Genomic DNA, 19,884 nt, shown 5'->3' on the forward strand with positions numbered 1-19,884 from the left:
CTTTTGCAATCACCAGGACTTTCAGAGTCTGACTTACTCTGATCAACTGAAAACTAGAGCACAGCCTCAAGCTTCTATCCCTAGACCAACAGCTAAGATGCTCTTGCCAGTCCCAGGCCTTATCTCAGGTCCTTATCAAGGGAGACTATGTCAAGGACCGGGTGTCTGCAGCTAGACAGACGGGGGATCTTGGTGAATTAACTGAGTTAAACTGGTGAGTTAAATGGGCTTTCTAAATTTTGTTTTCCTCAGCCACACCTACCTCATGGATGAGGATTAAATGAGACAGTGTAAGTAAAGCTTGCTTGGTGCCGGACACCAAATGATCTCTCAAAAGTTTAGGTGCTATTAACATTACCTTGTGCCCAGGTTTAGCCAGATTCCAATAGTTTCTCCTCATTCTTTTTCCTACACTGGACATTTGGAGATTAATCTCAGTCTGGACTTTCTAATAGTGCATTCCTACCAGACTTGTAGATCTGGACACCAGTCTGCCCATTCTCTGCTATAGAATCTGCCCATTGTAGAATTTGGGACACCTCCAACATCTCCTTGGAGCCCAACTCAGGCTACATCTCCAAGATTCACCTCTGTCTTTGGGCAACTGCCCAAGTCCCTCCTTTGCTCAAAACACACAACCTTAGCAAGTCATTTAGGCCCTTCCAGTTCCTATTCAGTTTCCATTTCCAGCTCTTGTCCTGTCCCAGCGCCATCTTCTTCACCCCACTGCTGACCACAATCTAGCACATACACTGACGGCACAAAGTAGCAAAAGCAGAAGAAATTTCAGTTCTTTTCCTCAAAATAGAACTTGTTGGGAAATTTCTAACCAGAAATAAATGATCCTGGGGTTTCATGTAATTGATGCAGAAGTACGTGTACTGCTAATAACCAATGTTTGTTTTTCTGCTTTTGTTGCCTGGAGAGGAGGAAACGTTGGCTAGAGCTTCTCTATGCCTCAGAGACTCTGGACCAGCCTCTTGGGCTTCTTCCACTGGTAACTAGCATTATTGGGGGAGACCTTACCTTTCAATGTGGCCCTGAAACTGTTCAAGGCCTAGCCCTGTCACTTGCTTCCTGTGTTCCTCCTCCAACCCTCAGTTTTTCCATCTATAAAATAGGTATGATAATAAGAATAATAGCTAATAAGAATAATAATACTAAAAGAAAGTTAGATGATACCCATAAATCACTCAGCACAGTACCTGTACAGAATAAGCACCCAATTAAGAGTTATCTCAGGTTTTTTTTTTAAATCAGGACCCAAATGGTCCAGAAATGATAAAAGAAGAAAAGCTGCTACCATCGAGGTGGGATGCCTGTACAAACCTGCAGGGAAAAAAAGCCTTTGTAGAGGACTATGGCAAAGGTGAATTTTGAACAATTGGGTGACCTCTCCAGGGACTTCAGGGATACTCAGAAGCTCTAGACTCAAGTTTTTTGGGGCATTTTTTGTTTGTTTGGTGGGGGTTGGGCGGTTAAATAGGTTTGTTTGTTTGTTTGTTTAAATGGCAGTACTGGGGATTGAATCCAGGATCTCGTGCATGCTAAGCATGTATTCTACTACTGAACTATATTCTCCTCCTAAACTTGGGTATTTTTTTCCCCAGATGTTGCTGCATTTTAAAAAATATGATAAAATTTACATAACATAAAATTTACCATTTTAACCATTTTATTCTTAGGCATTTTTTTAGGGCTACTCACAAACCTTGTAAAACAGTCGGTGATTAGTTAAGACTCTTTATATTTCAAGTTGGAGAACATAGAACATTTATTTAAGCAACAAAAGGAGTTTGTTGGCTTATTTAACTGAAAGTATAGAGGTATCTGGCTTTGGGTATATTTTGATCCAATAGGTCAAGTGACTTCAACTAGGAATTTGTTTCACTCCACATTTTCCCTCTGCCCTCTGCTGAGCTGGCTTTATTCTCCACAAAGTGGATTCCTGGCAGCTCTGGGCCCCTCCAGACTCAGTAGTAAGGTGACTACCAAGTAGGTCAGGCCTCTAGTTTTTAAAATCACTCTTTAGGGGAAGAGAGTTCCCAACGAAGGGAAGGGAACTCCACCACCTCCAGCCCTGATAACCCAGTATCTCCTTGCATCTTGTGTTGGATTGCTTTGTGTGCCTATTTTGGAAAGACCATGGTGACCAAAGGGCAGAGGGTGGCTTGAGCCAATTACAGTTCATCCTAGAATCAGAGCTGGGGTCAATCCCACCCAAACCACATGGCTGATAACGGTGGAGGGGTGCTCAAAGTAAAACCCGAGGGCTCTTACCAGCCGAGGAAAAGGCCACTGCAAACACTTTGTCCCAAGAGTTCCCAAACACCTACCCAAACAGGACAATTTCATGTTTTTTTCTACCTCACCCATATTCCAGCAGACTCTTCTGGCCTCTTTCTCTAGTGCTATTCATATAATGACAGGATGATGAGACATGGACAGTCCTGACCTCACAAGTTTAAGTTTTCACCTACTCAAGAATGAAGGCATCCTTCAACGAATTTGAAATATAGCTAGAATTGTTGACTCATGCCCACAAATTTGAGACACCACGTGCCCTGAAACTCAGCTCTGAAAATCTCACTGCCTATAAAAGAAGAAAACTTTAGAATCTAAAATCAACTTTAGATTTCAGACAAGCAAAGTCTAACGGATATGGCCTTAATAGTTTTGCACACTAGCTTAGCGCCCTGAAAACAGAAAGTATTTTGAATTTTAGCGCCCTGAAAACAGAAAGTATTTTGAATTTTACTAAGAATGTGTATGCCATTACATGAATTGAGCTGGTCTTCTGCTAATCTTTTCAAATCCACACATTTCTCCAGAACAAGGGACTTTTGTTTTTGGGGACTCTGACATACTTTTCTCATCTTCTCTCTTTGAGTTGCAGTGTTTTTTCCTTCTTTTTTAAAATTATTTTTTAAACCATTTTATTTTTATTTATTTTTTTGTGGGGGGGGTCCTTAATTTTTTATTTTAATTTAAATTTTTATTAATGGAGGTACTGGGGATTGAACCCAAGACCTCATGCATGCATTCTACCACTGAGCTATACCCATTCCTTCCCCTGCCCCTCCCTGTGCTTGCTTCTTAAAAGCTTTCCTTTCCAAAGAGGACCAAAAGGTATAACAATTAGGAGTCTGCAAGAAAAGAAGCAAGTTATACTTCAAAACCGATTTCTAAAATTGCTTTTAAAGTTAAAACAAAGGAATATAACCAATATTGATAAACATCACTTTAAAGAGTTTTCATTTAGTCTTTTAAAGATGAGGGCCCATTTCTGCTGCTCTCTCTCAGTTAGCCACACCTAAGGTAGAAGACTTGCCATTTACACCTGGTGACTATACTTGAGACATAACTGCTCACTGGTGATAACATACTTTATTTGCAGGCAAAGCATCCAAAGGGTAATAAACAGCATCTCAGTGCTGACTGAGCAAGTTGTAATCAAATGACAGTATGATTACTTAAATCCTTGATGTTTAAGCGTCTTGGACCATACATACTTCAGAAATGTATGGCATCTTTTTTTTCAAATTGAAGTATGGTTGATTTACAATGCTGTGTTAGTTTCTTGTGTATGGCATCGTGATTCAGTTACACATATTCTTTTTCATTATAGGTTATTACAAGCTGTTGAATTTAGTTCCCTGTGCTATATAGTAGGACCTTGTTGTTTATCTATTTTGTATGTAGTAGTTTGTATCTATTAATCCTAAACTCCTAATTTATCCCTCCTCCCTTTTCCCCCTTGGTTACCATAAGTTTGTTTTCTACGTCTGTGAGTCTGTTTCTGTTTTGTAAGTAAGTTTCATTTGTTTCATTTTTTTAGGTTCCACAAATGAGTGATATCATATGATACATGCCTTTCTCTGTCTGACTTACTTCATTTAGTATGATAATCTCTAGGTCCATCCATGTTGCTGCAAATGGCATTATTTCATTCTTTTTAATGGCTGAGTAGTATTCCATATACATATATGATATGCAGTATATATATATACACCACATTTCCTTTATCCAGTCATCTGTTGATGGACATTTAGGTTGCTTCCATGTCTTGGCTATTGTAAATAATGCTGCTATAAACATTGGGATGCATACATCTTTTTGAATTATAGTTTTCTCTGGATATATGCCCAGGAGTGGGATTGCTGGATCATATGGTAACTCTTTTTTTAGTTTTTTAAGGAATCACCGAACTTTTTCCATACTGGCTGCACCAAATTACATTCCCACCAACAGTGTAGGAGAGTTTCGTAAAATTTTTATTTTGGTACATATTTCCTCTTGAAATTGACAAATGAAGGAATATAGATTTCTATTTTCGAGTGCCAGAAGCTTAATTTCCTTTTTGCATCCCTCTGTAACACTTTTAACTTTCCTAGGCAGAAGGATGCCTCAGGAAGACTAGGGTGAAGATCATGTGCTCTGACAAACTAAACATAAAAGCACATTAAAATTCTCAAACTATCAGTATAACCTCCATTCCATTTGCCACCAGTGCCCTACTCAGTCTTTACCATAAAATTACACCTTCTCAAGATCCAGAGACCCTCTCCCTCCCACAATCCATCTGCTCTTCACTACAGTGGTGATAACAGCTAACATTTACCAAAATGTGGTACATGCTATGTGGATTATCTCATTTAATTCTCACAACAACTCTATGTTGCTGGTATTGTTATGTACCCATTTTACTGATGAGGAAACTGAGGCTTAGAAAAATGACCTACTCAAGGTCATATATCCAGTAAGTGATAGAGTTAGGAGCTCGAAGCTTGGTTTTTAGCTACTAGCTGCTTTCTAGTTTTTACCTACTAATCTCCACTGCTTCCCACCCGATTACCATATACACAATGGTTACACTCCTAGACTGAAATAACCAACTTAACCCAACTGGAGGAGCAGTGGTTTTCAGATCTTTCTTATGTATAGTGAAATCTAAGTGGACCTGTTTATGGCAAAACTACAGTTGGCAAATTTAACAGGTTTTATTGCTTCTAGAAATCTTAGCACCAGTGATAAATTATCTTAAGTGAAGATATCAGCTTTAAAAAGCCAAGGTATGTTGCAATTAAGTTACAGATTAGTAAATCATTGTACCGACCTTTATTTTCCTTTTGCCCTAATTTTCTCATCTATGTTTTATCCTTTTCTATTTGATGATTTTTTTTTTAAAGCTTCTGAAAATCCACTTGGGAGTGAGGTGGGGCGAGTTAGCAAATCTCATTAATGAATCAGTGAATCACTGTATTTAAAAGGTAAAATAATAAAAATAAAATTTTGTATGCCACTTTGTAGTTCTGTATACATTCTTTATCATTGACTTTCAACTTTTCAGATATCAATTCTGCATTCATCTTTGTGTGTCACTAGCATCTGTCACCATTCATTCATCCAATAAATAATTTTGGAGCTTTAGAAAACATGATAGTACAAAGAGCTTGTTCTCAAAGAGCTGACAATGTAATGGGTAGTGTCAAGTCTATTGGAAGAGCTCAGTAAATGTTTGTGGAATAAACCTCACTTCAGCTCCAAAAAAGAACCTTCCATGCACAAATAAGATTATTTCTAGTTTTTAGAAAGACACAGAGAAGCAATATGCCGTATTCACAGGGACTCACTGGAAAGAGTGAGCCAAGTATTCAAAGCCAGGTATTTGGACCCCAAAGCCCTTAGTCTTTCTGAAAAAAATACTAATATAAACCTATACAAAGCAGGTGGACATAGGTTTTTTCCTACCCGCCTAGCATTTCTGTGAGCAGCCCCTGGGGTTTCAAGGGAGGACAAAGGAAAAGCACACCTTTCCAATCAGAGGCCTGTGTGCCCCTGGACGTGTGACATTACCCACCAAGCCAAACACTGCATAGCCGTTCATCCCCAAATCTGGCAACTTTAAGCAACAATGACATATTATTTCTCATGATTCTGTGGGTTGACTGGGCATTCTTCTACTCCACGTGGTGTTGGCTGGATTTACTCATGCAACTGAGCTGAGCTGGCAGCTAGGCAGAGCTGGAAGGTCGGGGCCGTGGCGACCTTCAGCTGTGAGGCCTTGATTGTCCTCCATGGGCCTCCTTCTATATGGCATCTCATCCTGCAGGGCCACCCTGTGTGGCCTTTCTCCAGGAGTACAGCCTGGGCTTCTTTGTGATATGACAGTAGGCTACTGGTATTTTAAAGGCCCAGACTCCAAAGTTCCCGAATGTCACTTTAGCCACATTGTATTGGTCAAAGAAAACCATCTCAGGTTCAAGAGGAAGGAAACAGACTCTGCCTCTCGATGGAGGAGCAGTGTGTTCCCACAGGAAAGGGAACAACTGTTGGTGACCACTTTGCTGGGAACCTGCCACAGAGCCCTCTCCAGGACAATGATCACACCTAGTTTCCTTCGGGAAAGCACAGATGCCAAGAATCACAAAATCCCAGAGCAGCTGGGGCCATCTTTGCTTTCATGTGAATAAAGCCCGCTTATCGACAAAGTCAACCCAGAGGGAAGCAGAGCAAGAGGTGGAAGAAGAATGGTGAAACTCAGTTCTCCACTCAGGTGGAAAGGAGAGGTAGTAGAGCAAGTGGTTAGACAGCGCAAGATTTGGAGTCACACCGCCCTGAGCTCTAATCTGGCTCTGCCACCTCTTAGCCTCGTCACTCTGGGAAAATTAATATCAAATTCATGATCTATAAAATGTGGATGACACAAGGACCTGCCTTCACAGGACTGTTGTAATCATTAACTGTGGTAACATTTGTGATGAATTTAGCAAAATGTTGGGCCCAGCATAAGCCCTCAGTGAGTGCCTGCTGTATACACTAAGATGCACTTGGAACCCCTCCCCCGCAGAGATTCTCCCTCCTGTGCTGGGACCTTGAAGGTCGCAGTGAGGTTCCAATCTTCACTTGGATTGGAAACCCTTTAACATACAGCAAAAGATCCTCTATGTTAAAAGTCTTCTAATCAACACATTCTTATTTCCTCTTTAAACATAATAAGCCAAGAATAATAAATGCCTGACTTCATTTGGGGAAAAGAAAAGTACTTTGGTAAGTTTTATATTCTTCTCAGGAAATGTAAGTCCTATGCCAGACAACTCAGAGACAAAGAACCACCCTGCCATGACCACATCAAGATAGTGGCAACACTGGAACTCGTCACATTTCATTTATTCCCATAAAGCTGAATTCAAATTGTATGCAGTTGCTTCTTAGAGGTAGGGCAGATCCGGGTTTCAGTTCACCTTGATAAGCTTAAAGGTCACTTGAATGACACTAGAATACTTCTATCTGTTATGCGTGATATATTTTTACATCTTTTATGCATCTCTATCAATTCGTAAAGTGACTACTTGTCTCCTCTGTTCTTTGCTGGAATTGTACTCCAGTTTTGCTTCTGGTGGATTAGTGCATGGATCTTAGAAGTTACCCTTACATCTCTCTCTCTCTCTTTTGTGGTAAAATACACATAACACATATTTGTCATTAGTGACAGTACATTTATAATGTCGTGCAACCATCATGTCTAATTCCAGAATACATTTTCTCTTAATTCTCTCCTTTTTCTTTTTAACCAAATGTTACAACCAACTTCCTTGGTTACCTCAGTTTACAGACTTGGCTAAGTGGGAACTGAAGGAAATCACTAGAAGCCATGTGTCCTGATTAGACTGGTTTGACAAGGCTGAGGAATCTGTTGTGACTGTCAGCAGAGTACATAAGCCCAGCTGCCGGGAAACGGGGCGAACCTCGCGTGTTGTTTGCAAAAGGACTGGTCCCGGAAATGATCAACTGCCTTTCGTTCATTTGGGTAACTAGTCTGGAATAAGACAACACTTATATATGGTGAAATATGTTGTTGCTTTTACATGTCTGACAGTATTCATAGAACCATGATGGTATTATTATTATTATGATTATGATGATGATGATGATGATGATGATGATGATGATGATGATGATTATTTACAGAAAATGGTCAACCTCATAAAGTGTTTCATGTGCCAGGCACCATGCTGCTCACCGATTCCTTAACATCCCTGTGGAGGAGGCCCCTTCATCAGCTCCATTTTACAGGTGACAAAATGGAGTCTCAGAGAAGTTAAGCAACTTTTCCAAGAGCACACATTTAGCAAGTTGTAGAGCCAGGATTCAAACTCCAGTTTCTCTGACCCTGGAGCCCACACACATAGGTAATGGTGAGTACAACCATTTCATTCCACAGCACAAGGCCAAACATAACCAATGTATGAGGAACACAGCCTGAGTCTCAAGAGCAAGAAGCATCTTCAAAGCAGCAGCCTGAACAAGGAAAACCAACTCCACAAAACTGCCAGGTGCCACATCTAACAGAAGTAATGACAGCTCTACCTACTGCCTCTCTGTTCTGTTCTTTACAAAGAGCTGACTTAGCCACGTGGAAACCTGCCGTGGACCTTAGGCTTCACCTGTGGCATTTGTTCACTCTGCCTCCCTTTTGGCTTGGTTTCATCTTCCTAGCACACATTTCCCTCCTTCTGGTTGCCTTTCCTAACTCCTGATTCTGGCTCTCCACACTTCTACCCATTTCCACATGCCACTTGAACTGGAGCCAGCATTCCCTCTTGGAGACATTCCCTCTTGGAAACATCTTAACATTGACCTTGTGGGAACTGCAGGTGAGGGAGGTTTGGCTCTGCACCTGGGCCTCATGCTCTGCCGCATAGGAGACATCCACCGTCAGGACAGTGGAAGAGGACACCCATTCACTTTCGTGTAGAGCTTTGTCATTTACAGCACATTTGAAAACTGTCCTTTAATGTTTATAAAAGAAGACAGAGGAGGTACTTTTTTTTCAAAAAAAAAAAACACAAACATTTCAAGAATACAAAAGAAATACACCAAATAATAGGGACATCCACCAACACTGCCCAAGTTTGGCACATTTGCATTTATTTTTCCTTAAAGAAATAAAATGTTGCAGATATGGCTGAACACTTTTCCATCCCATTTTCCCTCCCTCCTTCCCCAGAAAACCCACTGTCTTTAAATTGATTTGAATCATCCCAACCAGGTTTTAAAGTTATCTGTGTCTATTATCTACCTGTCTGGATCCACAATGGATGTTATTATTTTGTGTTCTTAAAACTTCTGCATAATATCATACGATATGGATCCTTTGCAACTAGCTTTTTCAAAGTTTTAAGATTTATCTTTGTTGAAACATGAGTCTAAGTTCATTCATTTCACCTACTAGAGAGTGTCTCCCACTCTGTGTATATACATATACATATATATCTTTCTATGTGCATATACATATACATATATTATTTATCTAAACTCCCACTGATAGAAAGTTATATAACTTTATGTTTTGCGCTATTTCAAAAAAACATGTCAGTGACCAGTGTTGTATGTCTGTTCTTGTAGATGTGTGCTGTAGACTTTTTCTAGAGAAAATTCTGGAAGCAGAATTGCTGGGTTAGGGTATGTGCAGACCTACAACTTTAGAAGATGCTGCCAATGGCTCTCCCAAGTAGTTGTACCAATTTCCATTCCCATCATCTGAGTTTGAGAAATTTCCTCTCATCCCTGACAACTCTTGGCACTATCAGATGTTTTAACTTCTATCACTGAAGAATAATTTCTCATAGTTTTCTCATGGATAGATTTTAATTAATGGTTAAATTCTTTATTATAAAGTCCACTGAAGTTTTCTATTTCTTCTTGACTCAATTTTAATAATTTATAATTTCTGAAAAACCTACTCATTTCATCTACATTTTAAACATTGGGGCATAAAGTTGATTATATTTTCTTCTTATTTTAAAATTTACTATAATTATGTACTTCTTTTCATCCCTGATACAGTTTATTTATGTCTTCCCTCTCCTTTTAATAAATCTCACTAGAAGGTTATCTATTAGATTCATCTTTTCAAAAAACAAGCTTTTGGTATTGTTGATATTCCTTCTGGTTTCCTTATTTTCTGCTTCATTAATTTCTGTGCCTGTTTTTAGTCTTTCCTTTTTCCTTCCTTTTTGGGTGCACACTCTGTGGCTCTTTTCTGATTGTTTTCATTGCATGGTAAATTAATTTCTCTTTTTCTAATACATGCATTTAAGGTTATAAGTTTCCTTTCAAAAACTGCTTTAGCTGTTTGATATGTATTTCTTTGTTATTTTTTCTAAATATTTAAACATTTCTTGTAATAATTTCTTTTTTGGGGGGAGGGGGAAATAGATAATTAGGTTTATCTACTTAATGGAGGTACTGGGGATTGAACCCAGGACCTTGTGCATGCTAAGTGCACACCCTACCACTGAGCTATACTTTCCCCACCTTGTAATAATTTCTTAATTTATCAATGTATTTATTTAGAAAAGTGTTTTAAATTTTTTAAACTATATTACAGCATGATGAGGTGATTGGTTATGTTTTTGCTAAAATATTTTAAATTTCATTTTATTTTAGACAGAAAATGTAATTTAAATTATGTAAATTATTTTGTTTGTTAAGATTTCTCTGTGACCTAGTTTGGGGTCAGTTTTTGTAAATGTTCCATGTGTGCTTGAAAAGCATGTATAATACTGAATTATTGAGCACAGGGTTCTATAGAAGTCATTTCATTAAATTTGTTCACATTTATTTTCTCTTGTTTACTTTTCTTTTATCTCCTTTATCTATCCATTCTGAAAGTGGTATATTAAAATTTCCCAATTGTAATTGGGAATTGTCAATTTCTTTTTGTAATTCTGTCCATTTTTGCTATAAATATTTTAAGGACTGGTTAGTAGGTATGCACAAGTCCAGAAATGTTTATAACTGTCTGGAAATCACTCTATTCATCATTCCATAATGACCCTCTCTCTTTCTAGTGATGCTTTTTTTTTTTCTTAAGCGTTCTTTGTGTAATAATAGTGTAGTTACATTAGCTTTTGTCTGAAAATTAGGTAGTTTTAGTTTATTTAGGTAGGTGGTTTTCATCCTTTTAAAATGGTATCTCTTATAAACAGCAAAGAGTGTTTCCATCTTTTAACTATCTGCGAACCTCGGCCTTCCAAGTGGTAAATTCTGTCCCCTTTGCTTTATTATTCCTGGTGCATCCTGGGTTATTTCTATTATCTTATTTTGGCTTTTCCTACCATGTTTTATTTCTTTTTGCTCAGTTTCACTAAATTGACCGAGTTTTCTGTATTCTCCCACTTTTCTACTCATTTGAAGGTAATATGTTCTATTTTCATTCTTAAATTGATTACTCAATAAAAGGTGTAACTATTTTAACAGTTTAAAGTTAGTCAATGGCTTTACTTTTCTTTAAAACAATATAAGGACCTTAAAATATTTTAACTGCAATTACGTATCTTCCAAGTATTTGCTGTTTAGTACTATAGTTCTGTTTTTTTTTTTTTTTTGAGGGGGTAAACTACCCTCTCTCCTTAATTATTACATTTCCCCTAATTTGTAGACAAGAAAACTGTGGTTCTGAGAGGTCAGGTGATTGCCTAAGGTCATATATCTAACAAGTGGCAAAATCCATCTAGAGCCCACTTTCATTTGGGAATGAAACATCTATACACTTGAATTCCTTGGGATATGCTGACCCATTTGCTGTATGGGTCATTTTTCTATGACCAGCTTTAAGGCACAAAGAGTGCTATCGATTATCTTCAACTATTGCTCAACAGTAAAGCAGATAAAATGGGTGTTTTGCCCTTGGTTTAGCCTTGCGTTGAAAACTGACTCCTTGTGCACCTTGTGTTTCCATTGTGTTTATGGAATCTCATTATTATTATAAAGGAGTAACAAACGACAGGTGATGTGCTGAGAGTAGATTAATGATATAACATAGAGAAGACAAGCCCCTCTCTCCCCATGGAAGCTGGTTATCATACAAAGACTGCCATCCCGAAGACTCCTTACTTGAAATTTCAGTCTCTATGTCCACCCATCCATCCTTTGATATGGGACAGTTTTATGGCCAAGGTTGGAATTGTAATTGTACAAATTTCCAGCCTCCTGCTTCAGTCCTCCAATCATGTTTCTTACTAATAAGGCTGAGATCCCAATGAAACAGTTTGTGGATGGCTTGCCACCACCTATTGTTATTGTAAGAAAACGAACAAAGCCCATTGAAGGTGAGGAGTGCCACGGTGTCATCTCTGTTTATGAAAGACAGCCCAATTTTCAGTTGGGGAACAAAGCATATATTGGAGGGTGAAAGGCTGGTGAAATAGCTTGGCTGAGTAAATGCTCCTGCAGCAACGATTATTGCCTCATCACTCAAAGGTGAAAGAACAGGAAAATAAACTGGCACAGATTGCATCCCCAGGTAACAGAGGAGAGAAAGAAGAAGAATGTAGTTCAAAAGCTGGCAAGCACCCCCACACGGTCTTGATATCTGGACTAATTCTGGATTGTGCAATCATACTGAGCACTCACGCTCCATTTAAAAAAACAAATCCTGATAAAATTCGGTGCAGTTTCAATGGATTGAGAAAGTAACATTTGAGAAACACATTCCCAGCTGGTGCTGGAAAGTGAGAACCAGATCAAGCATGGAATTAGTATTAAATGTCTACCTGTGTCAGGCCCTGTGCTAAACACTTTTGTATATTACTTAAAATTTTCCTTATTACTCTTTTGAGGAAGGTGTTAATATCCTTTATTGATGGAACATGTTGAAGATCAGAAACCTGAAGTGACTTCTCTAAATTCACAAAGCTAATAAGTGGAAGACCTGGGATCTGAAAGCAGGTGTGCTTGGCTGTCACTCCGTATTGCTTTTAAGAGAGATGATGTCTGTAATTTAGCAGTTTAAAAGGTTAAAGGTGTGATTATAAGGGATTCCTTCTGGATTGATTCCCACCTCCCTGAGCTAGCAAAGAGAAATTCCACACAGATGTTTTTCTGTCTAAACTGTGCAGTCCTGCAAGTCGTCACCGTTTAAAAATAGGACTGAACCCCTCTCACCGAGTCCCAGCGTTCAATTTCTAGTCCTGACCAGTTTCAAGGGCTGCACAGTGACCTGAACATCAGCGTCTCCCTCCCCGTTCCCTCTATCCACCTCTACTCTCTGTTTCTAGCCTGACTGCTTTTCTGCTATTTCTCACCTCCCTTTCCTGCCCTGAACAGCCTGCCTGCCAGGCACAGCCTTCCTGGCTGAGGTCGTGATTTCTGTCCTCTGAGGCTGCTCTGGCTCAACTCCACTCCTGGCACAGTGGGCCTCCCACCCCTTCCCACGCCAATTCAGGGCAGTCGCCTCCCCTCCCTTAAAAGTCATGAGTGGAAATGCCCAGGGCATCTCCTATGTGCCAGGCATTAATCCAAGCGTGGGGTGGGGTGGGTGCAGATATGCCCAAGGAGACCGTGGGGTTGTGACAGAGACAAACCAGGAAACAGAGTTCTGAAGCAACGCAGTGAGTGCTGTAATGCAGGTGTGCACTGGCCATCCCTGCTGGGGTCCCAGGGAAGTCATCTCCTCTGAGGCTGAAGTGAGGAATGAAAGAGACTTCACGGACAAGGCAAAGACTTACCTGAATCTAGAAGGATGAGTAGGAGTTTCCATACTTTCCCTCCAGCCGGGTTGCTGTGGTTATAGCTGTAGTAGGTGACACCGGGAACTGGAGGAGGAAGAGCAGAAAGATAGGTGAGAGGAGGGGAGGGTGCTTTAGGACTTTCCATATCCTCTCCTCAATCCTTTCAGGTTAGGGGAGAATTATATTCCCGGCTAGAGTTTCATTCTCCTCCTAGGAAGGAGAAATTCCTTCTCTTCTTTCCACTTTGTGAAAACAAAATGGCGGTGGTAGAGGGGTGATTATGTGAGTAACCACCTTCCCCACAATAACAACTACCTTTTCTTCTCACAGTGGTTACTGTGTGTGAGAGACTGTACTACGTGCTGGATCGAGGGCTCCCTCTTGCCGGGTACAGTGTTCTCAGTCAGTTCCTGCATAACTGGGATTGTTGCGAGCCCTACGTGCAGGTAAGAGCTGGAGGTTCAGAGTCCCATCAGCCTGTCCCCAGGGCTCCATCCCCCTTCCCTTTAGGCATCCTAGAACCCAGGAGCCCTGGCATGTGTCTTACAGCAAGAAGTTCAGATGGGCTTGGTGCCATCTCAGGGGATGGACTGCAGTGAAGGGCACTGAGGGTGGTGGAAGCTGGTCGCAGAGGATAGTGGCCAAAGCATAGGATTAGGCCCCGGTTCTCTGCTCCTGCTGTTAACCCCAGCTGCTAGAGTGGAATCTCCTTCAGGAAAGAAGGGGGGATACTTTGAGGATGAACTGTATGTCTCCCAGGGCTGCGCTCCCTGAGTGGCTCACAGACGAACCATCCAGGGTTCTTTTCTCTTCCCCAGTGGGGAGCCCTGTCCACCGGAAGCCATCTGCTCTGGGATGGTAGGGATGGGACCCAGCTGCTCAATGACTTTGTGAGATGGAGCTATGGGCAGCCCAGCCCTTGCTTGGTATCCCAGAGGCGGGGCCTCAGCTCACCAACCCAGTTCCTCACTAGCAGTTTTTCAAGAGAAGGAAATGCCTCTAGGTTATGCTCATCTGAGAGGCCCCTTGTCATTCCTAATAGAGCTGAGCCTCTAGGGTTATTGTTCCTAAAATACACTGGCCTAGAGGGACAGGCAAACCAATCACAGCCTCAAGCACCTGAAGGACCCCATACCCCCATCCTGCACCCTCCCCTCTGGGTTTATTGCCAAGCCTGGCCGCAAGTCCCACATCTCTGGACTCAGCTTGTGATGGAGAAGAACAAATCTGACTCCATATTGAATCATTTTCTTTCACCTTTGTATTCTATTGCTTTTGCTACAAGTTAATCACTAAAGTGATGTTGTTTTTAGCTTCAAGTATACATAATAGCCCATCTCCAGGAACCCTGCCTCCCAGGTAATGAGCATTTGAGCTAAAATGCCTTTGTTAAGTTCACAGGAAACATCCTGAGCAGGCCCACCTGTGAAGGGCTGCAGGAAAGAAGAAATCAGCACAGCCCTTCTGGAGTCTGGTGGGAACCAGGAAATATCTGCAAGAACTTATCACCTTTTAAACTTTACTTCCCCTTTGTTCCATAAAAGAAACGAGCATCCAAATCCAAGCAGCACCGTCCTTTGGGATAGTAGCCCACCATCTTCTCAGTCGGCTGGCTTTCTAAATAAAGTCACTATGGCTGTCCCAACAGCTTGTCTCTTGACTTACTGGCCTATGAAGTGGTGAGCAGTACGAGGTGGAACTTGGTAATGAGCTGGACTTTTTTCTGGCTTTTCCTACTGCTGAACTCTTTTCTGAGTTGCCCATACGCACCTCCATGTATCTCCCTAACTCCAACTCTCCGGGAGAAGGTTTGGGAATAGAGAAAGAGACCAGGCTTTTCCTTCCCAGGAGATCCCTGGGCTCCCTCTGCAAACTGGCCCCTCACCCTCCCTGGAGCCCTGCATGCAATGAGGGACCCCTTCACTCAGTGAAACATCCAGCCCACTGGAACTTTCCTTAGGTAAGGAAGATCCTAAAGACCTCTTCAAGCGTCATCTATTCCGAACGGCCAGCAGTTTCTTTTGCCAAACAAGAAGAGATCTGAGGTTACCTCGTTTAATCTTCACGATAATCCCACCAGGCAGGGGATTATCCTCATTTTACGGGAATGAACATTAAGGCCCAGCGATGTGAAGCAACCAGCCCGAGTTCTCAGGGGTCAGTAACAGAGCAGAGATTCAAAACCCCTGGCACACACTGCCTGCCTGCCATGGAGGAACGCCCCATTCTCAATGGATAATATTCACCTGAGAATAAAGGATGCACTGCAGTGATGCTGAAATCAAGAATGAGCTGCATATGGACCCACTGACACACGCTATTTCTGTTTGGTTTCTGTCCTCTGTATCTGTTATGATCTGAATTCTGCCCCCCAACCCCAAATTCAGATGTTGAAGTCCTAACTCCTAGTACCTCAGAATACAACTATATTTGGAGGCAGGGCCTTTAAAGAGGCGAGTAAGGTAAAATGAGGTCCTATGGGTGGGTCCTAATTTGATATGACTTCTGTCCTTATAAGAAGAGGAAGAATTACAAACCTTGGAAGAGAGTGGAAGGCTGGGTCTTGTCACTCCAAGTGTGGTCTTGGACCAGCAGCAAGCATCACCTGGGAGTTTGTTAGACCTGCAGAACCCCAGACACACTGAACCAGGATCTACATTTTAATAAAATCCTCAGGCAAGACCAGCTGGATAACTTGCAAGGTCCAGGGTAGAATGAAAATGTGAAGCCTTAGTTTAAAAATCAGTAAGAATTTCAAGACGTTGGCAGCAGAACATTAAGCCAAGTGTAGGTGGCACTATGCAAGGCTGACACCTGTGCCGCCCTGCCCACAGGTGGTAGGCATGCACTCTGAAGCTTGAGAAGTGTCCCCCTGGAGAATTCAGTGATGCAGCCCTTCCCCAGAGGGATGGTTTTAGTTTGACTTTACTTTTTGCATTTTATCTTAAACATACAAACATTTTGCATTATACTCTTTAATGTATCCATTGGTCTTACCTTAAAATGATATCTTCCCCAAAAAACCTGGAAGGAAAATTGAGGCGTCTGGATGATGCACCTTGGGTGCCTGTAGCTCGACAGCCTGCAGCACTGCCCATTCCAGGAAGTACACGCATCGCCCGGGGTTATCTCATCCTATGGGAGGACTGCAAAGCTCTTAATTAAATGTTTTCAATAGAGTCACCCCTTACAAGTTCATGTTCCCTGCTTGCAGGAGGCTGAGCATTCATGCAGTATCGCTCTGGACCAATTATTTAAACTCTCTGAACCTCAGTCGTCTCTTGTATAAAACGGGGGAGAACAGTACCTACTTGGGAGGGTCGTTGTGAGGTTGACATGAGATAATACATAAAAATAAGAACAGATAACATTTCCTGGTGTATGTTAAGTGTTCAGTAAATGTTAACTTATTATTACATGGAGATTGGTCACTGTTTCCCTCTGAAAAAGGCAGACGATGAGGCAGAGAGGGTGTCACATGGGGAATTTAAATGCCCACCTCCCAAACATGGGATGGTATTTATTCTAATAAGTTCATCTTGACCTGGGTTCTGGTCTTCATTCTACTGATGCACAGACCTGGTTTTGTCAGCATCCTGAGAGTGTAACTATAATTTAGGGGGTGTACTTACAGTACTGGACACTGGTAGGGTGTGTGTGTGTGCACGCATGTGCTAGTAGAGAAAGGGGGAGGGGGAAGTTTAGAGAGAGAGCAAATAGAAGTTTAAAGTCTGACGAGAATGACCTTTATATTTTTCAGTGAGAGAAACTATTTCTACAAAGAGCTTGAAGGTTGCCCGGAGGGATATCACCAACAGTGACAAGACGGTCCCAAGTAACTGTCCAGGTTTCGGCTCTGACACCAAGTCACCTTTGGGGGTTGCATCTTCTGAAACAATCGGACCTGGGTAGCACTGTGGAGTCCGCAAGCCTCAAGGGGGCGCTCTAAGCTTCACCTCTAGGAACCTGACAGGAGCATCTGGCCATGTGCTGTCTTTTGGATAAACGCAAATGCGGGGGATTTTTGGAGACAACAGGGTAGATAGGTGGGTGGGCTGTCCTTAGGAGAGACTGGATTAATCTGGGCATGTGGGTGCTCGAGAGGTGCTTTTGGGGACACTGCTTGGGTAATGTTTTTTCTCTCCCAAATTCTACAACTATAATTATTAATGTATGTATACATACATATGTATGTGTTTATATATATCTGATTATAAATGTTAAACATGCCTATTATAAAAATTTCAAATATTAGTGAAGGTACAGCTTTGAAAGTGAAATCCCCTGCTACCCACCCCCCCACCCCAAACAAAAACATTGTGAAGAGTTTGGTATGTTTGTTATGACCATATTCACTAAATAGCTAGCAAACTAACTCTATATATATGCAGGAACACATACATACGTATTTATATATAAATATGAATGTCGACGTTTGAATTCAGTGATAATCTGAGCTATAGAACCAACTGAAAAGCTTGTCACGTTGCCCACTACATTCTCTGCCCATGAGCAAGTAGCACAGAAAAGCAAATTAAAGAAATTTATGAGCTGAGTGTGGAAACAAAACAAGGGGAGTGAGTTCATCTTCTGAAATGTTTTTCAGCTAGCAGGGCCCCCTTTCCCCCACATCAATATATCAGGGAACTAGTATCTTACAGAGCACGTTTTGGAAAATGTTGATCTCTCTGCTTATGTCATTTTGAGGTCTCCTTAAAGCACAAATTATGGCTGGGTTATATTGTTCCTTTGTAAATTCTTTGCATTTGGGAGAAAATTAACAATTCTCTTTAAGCTACCTATGGGTCCTTTGAAAAATATATTTAATTATCTATTTATGATGGTTAAAGTCATATTAATTTTTTATTCATCCTTCAAAAGAGAGTGGGAAAAATTAATTTCCAGTAGCCATCATTTAAAGTAAACTGAATACTAATCTGCCATAAAAAAGAATAAAATAATGCCATTTGTATCAACATGGATGGACCTGGAGATCATCATTTTAAGTGCAATAAGCCAGAAAGAGAAAGAAAAATACCATATCATATCACTCATATGTGGAATCTAAAAAAAGAAAAAAAAAGATACTAATGAACTTATCTACAAAGCAGAAACAGACTCGGAGACATAATAAATGTATAGTCACTGGGGACAAAGAGGGTGGGAAGGGGTAAATTCGGAGTTCGAGATTTGCAAATATTAGCTATTATATACAAAATAGATAAATTTCTACTGTGTAGCACAGGGAACTATATTCAATACCTTGCAGTAATCTATGATGAAAAAGAATATGAAAACAAATATATGTATGTATATGTATGACTGGAACATCATGCTGTACGTCAGAAATCAGCACATTGTAAACTGATTATATTTCAATTGAAAAAAAAGGCAACTGAGGCCAAAAATCTATTAATATTAGTAAATCTAAAAGTAAACTCTGTCATTAGGAATGACTATAAATATATAAAATATTTCTTTAAAAGTAATCATTAATCCTGTATTCTTCATGTAAACCTAGAAGTGTGAATTGTGATTACTTTTAGGCATAAGATACCTAACAAATGGCAAATGGCACCTCTTAGCATCAATTCTTCAGCTCACCCACTAGAGGGCACCTGAGAGTCGTTCAACAAAAGCACTCAGGAAACCAAATTTTAAAATCTGAACTGGAAACTATAGGAAAGTGCCCCCCCACCTCTATATATAATAAACTTATATATATATATATATTTAAAACTTCTGACACATTATTAACTAAATTCAGTTTCCTCAAAGATAGCCACATTTTTTCCCTCTAAATTATAGGATTTTGACATTTCTGCCTATAGACTGATACTCAATTTGAAAGAATTTTTAGATCTTGCCTAGGTAAGAGGGTACTGTGTATTTCATAGTATATTAAATGCAAGTGTTTTTCTAGTGAAAATTGTGGTATTTGTTTGCTAGAGAAGTTTGGTAACTTTATATTACCATAATCTCAGAATTGTTTCTCTATTTTATGTAATTAGTATATTACTTAAACTGGGTTCACACTGAATGGTCTAATGAAAGGTACAGAATGTTATTTTTCCTTTATTTAATTCATCTTCTGCTTCTCACTCCTATTCCATGTTCCAGTAAAGCAAATTACTGGACTGCACATTAAAACTAAAAATTGGAAACAGTCCAAATGGCCAATAGCAGAGAACAGGAAAGCCAACAGTGGTGTGTTATGGCAATGAATATTTATATTAACCTATTAATTACAGTGTATTTAAATTATAACACTAATTCAATAGCACTAGGAATGCATTTACAAAAATGTGCTGACCATCCACTGAGGATCAGTCCCTGTGCTACGGAATGATGAACAAGAACTAAATCC

General features: G+C 40.4%; 1 long non-coding RNA gene across 1 annotated transcript in view; it reads right to left on the reverse strand.

Annotated features, from left to right (window-relative positions):
- Window positions 1–19,884, reverse strand: part of LOC135322584 (uncharacterized) — a 78,945-nt gene that overhangs the window by 4,881 nt on the left and 54,180 nt on the right. The window contains exons 6-8 of the long non-coding RNA XR_010383239.1: window positions 16,515–16,663; window positions 16,055–16,139; window positions 13,515–13,601 (exon numbers count right to left, since the gene is read on the reverse strand). This is a non-coding gene — a long non-coding RNA (uncharacterized LOC135322584). The remainder of the gene's footprint in view (window positions 1–13,514; window positions 13,602–16,054; window positions 16,140–16,514; window positions 16,664–19,884) is intronic.

The sequence above is a fragment of the Camelus dromedarius genome, chromosome 12, assembly GCF_036321535.1.
Source record: "Camelus dromedarius isolate mCamDro1 chromosome 12, mCamDro1.pat, whole genome shotgun sequence".
Taxonomy (NCBI): Eukaryota; Metazoa; Chordata; class Mammalia; order Artiodactyla; family Camelidae; genus Camelus; species Camelus dromedarius.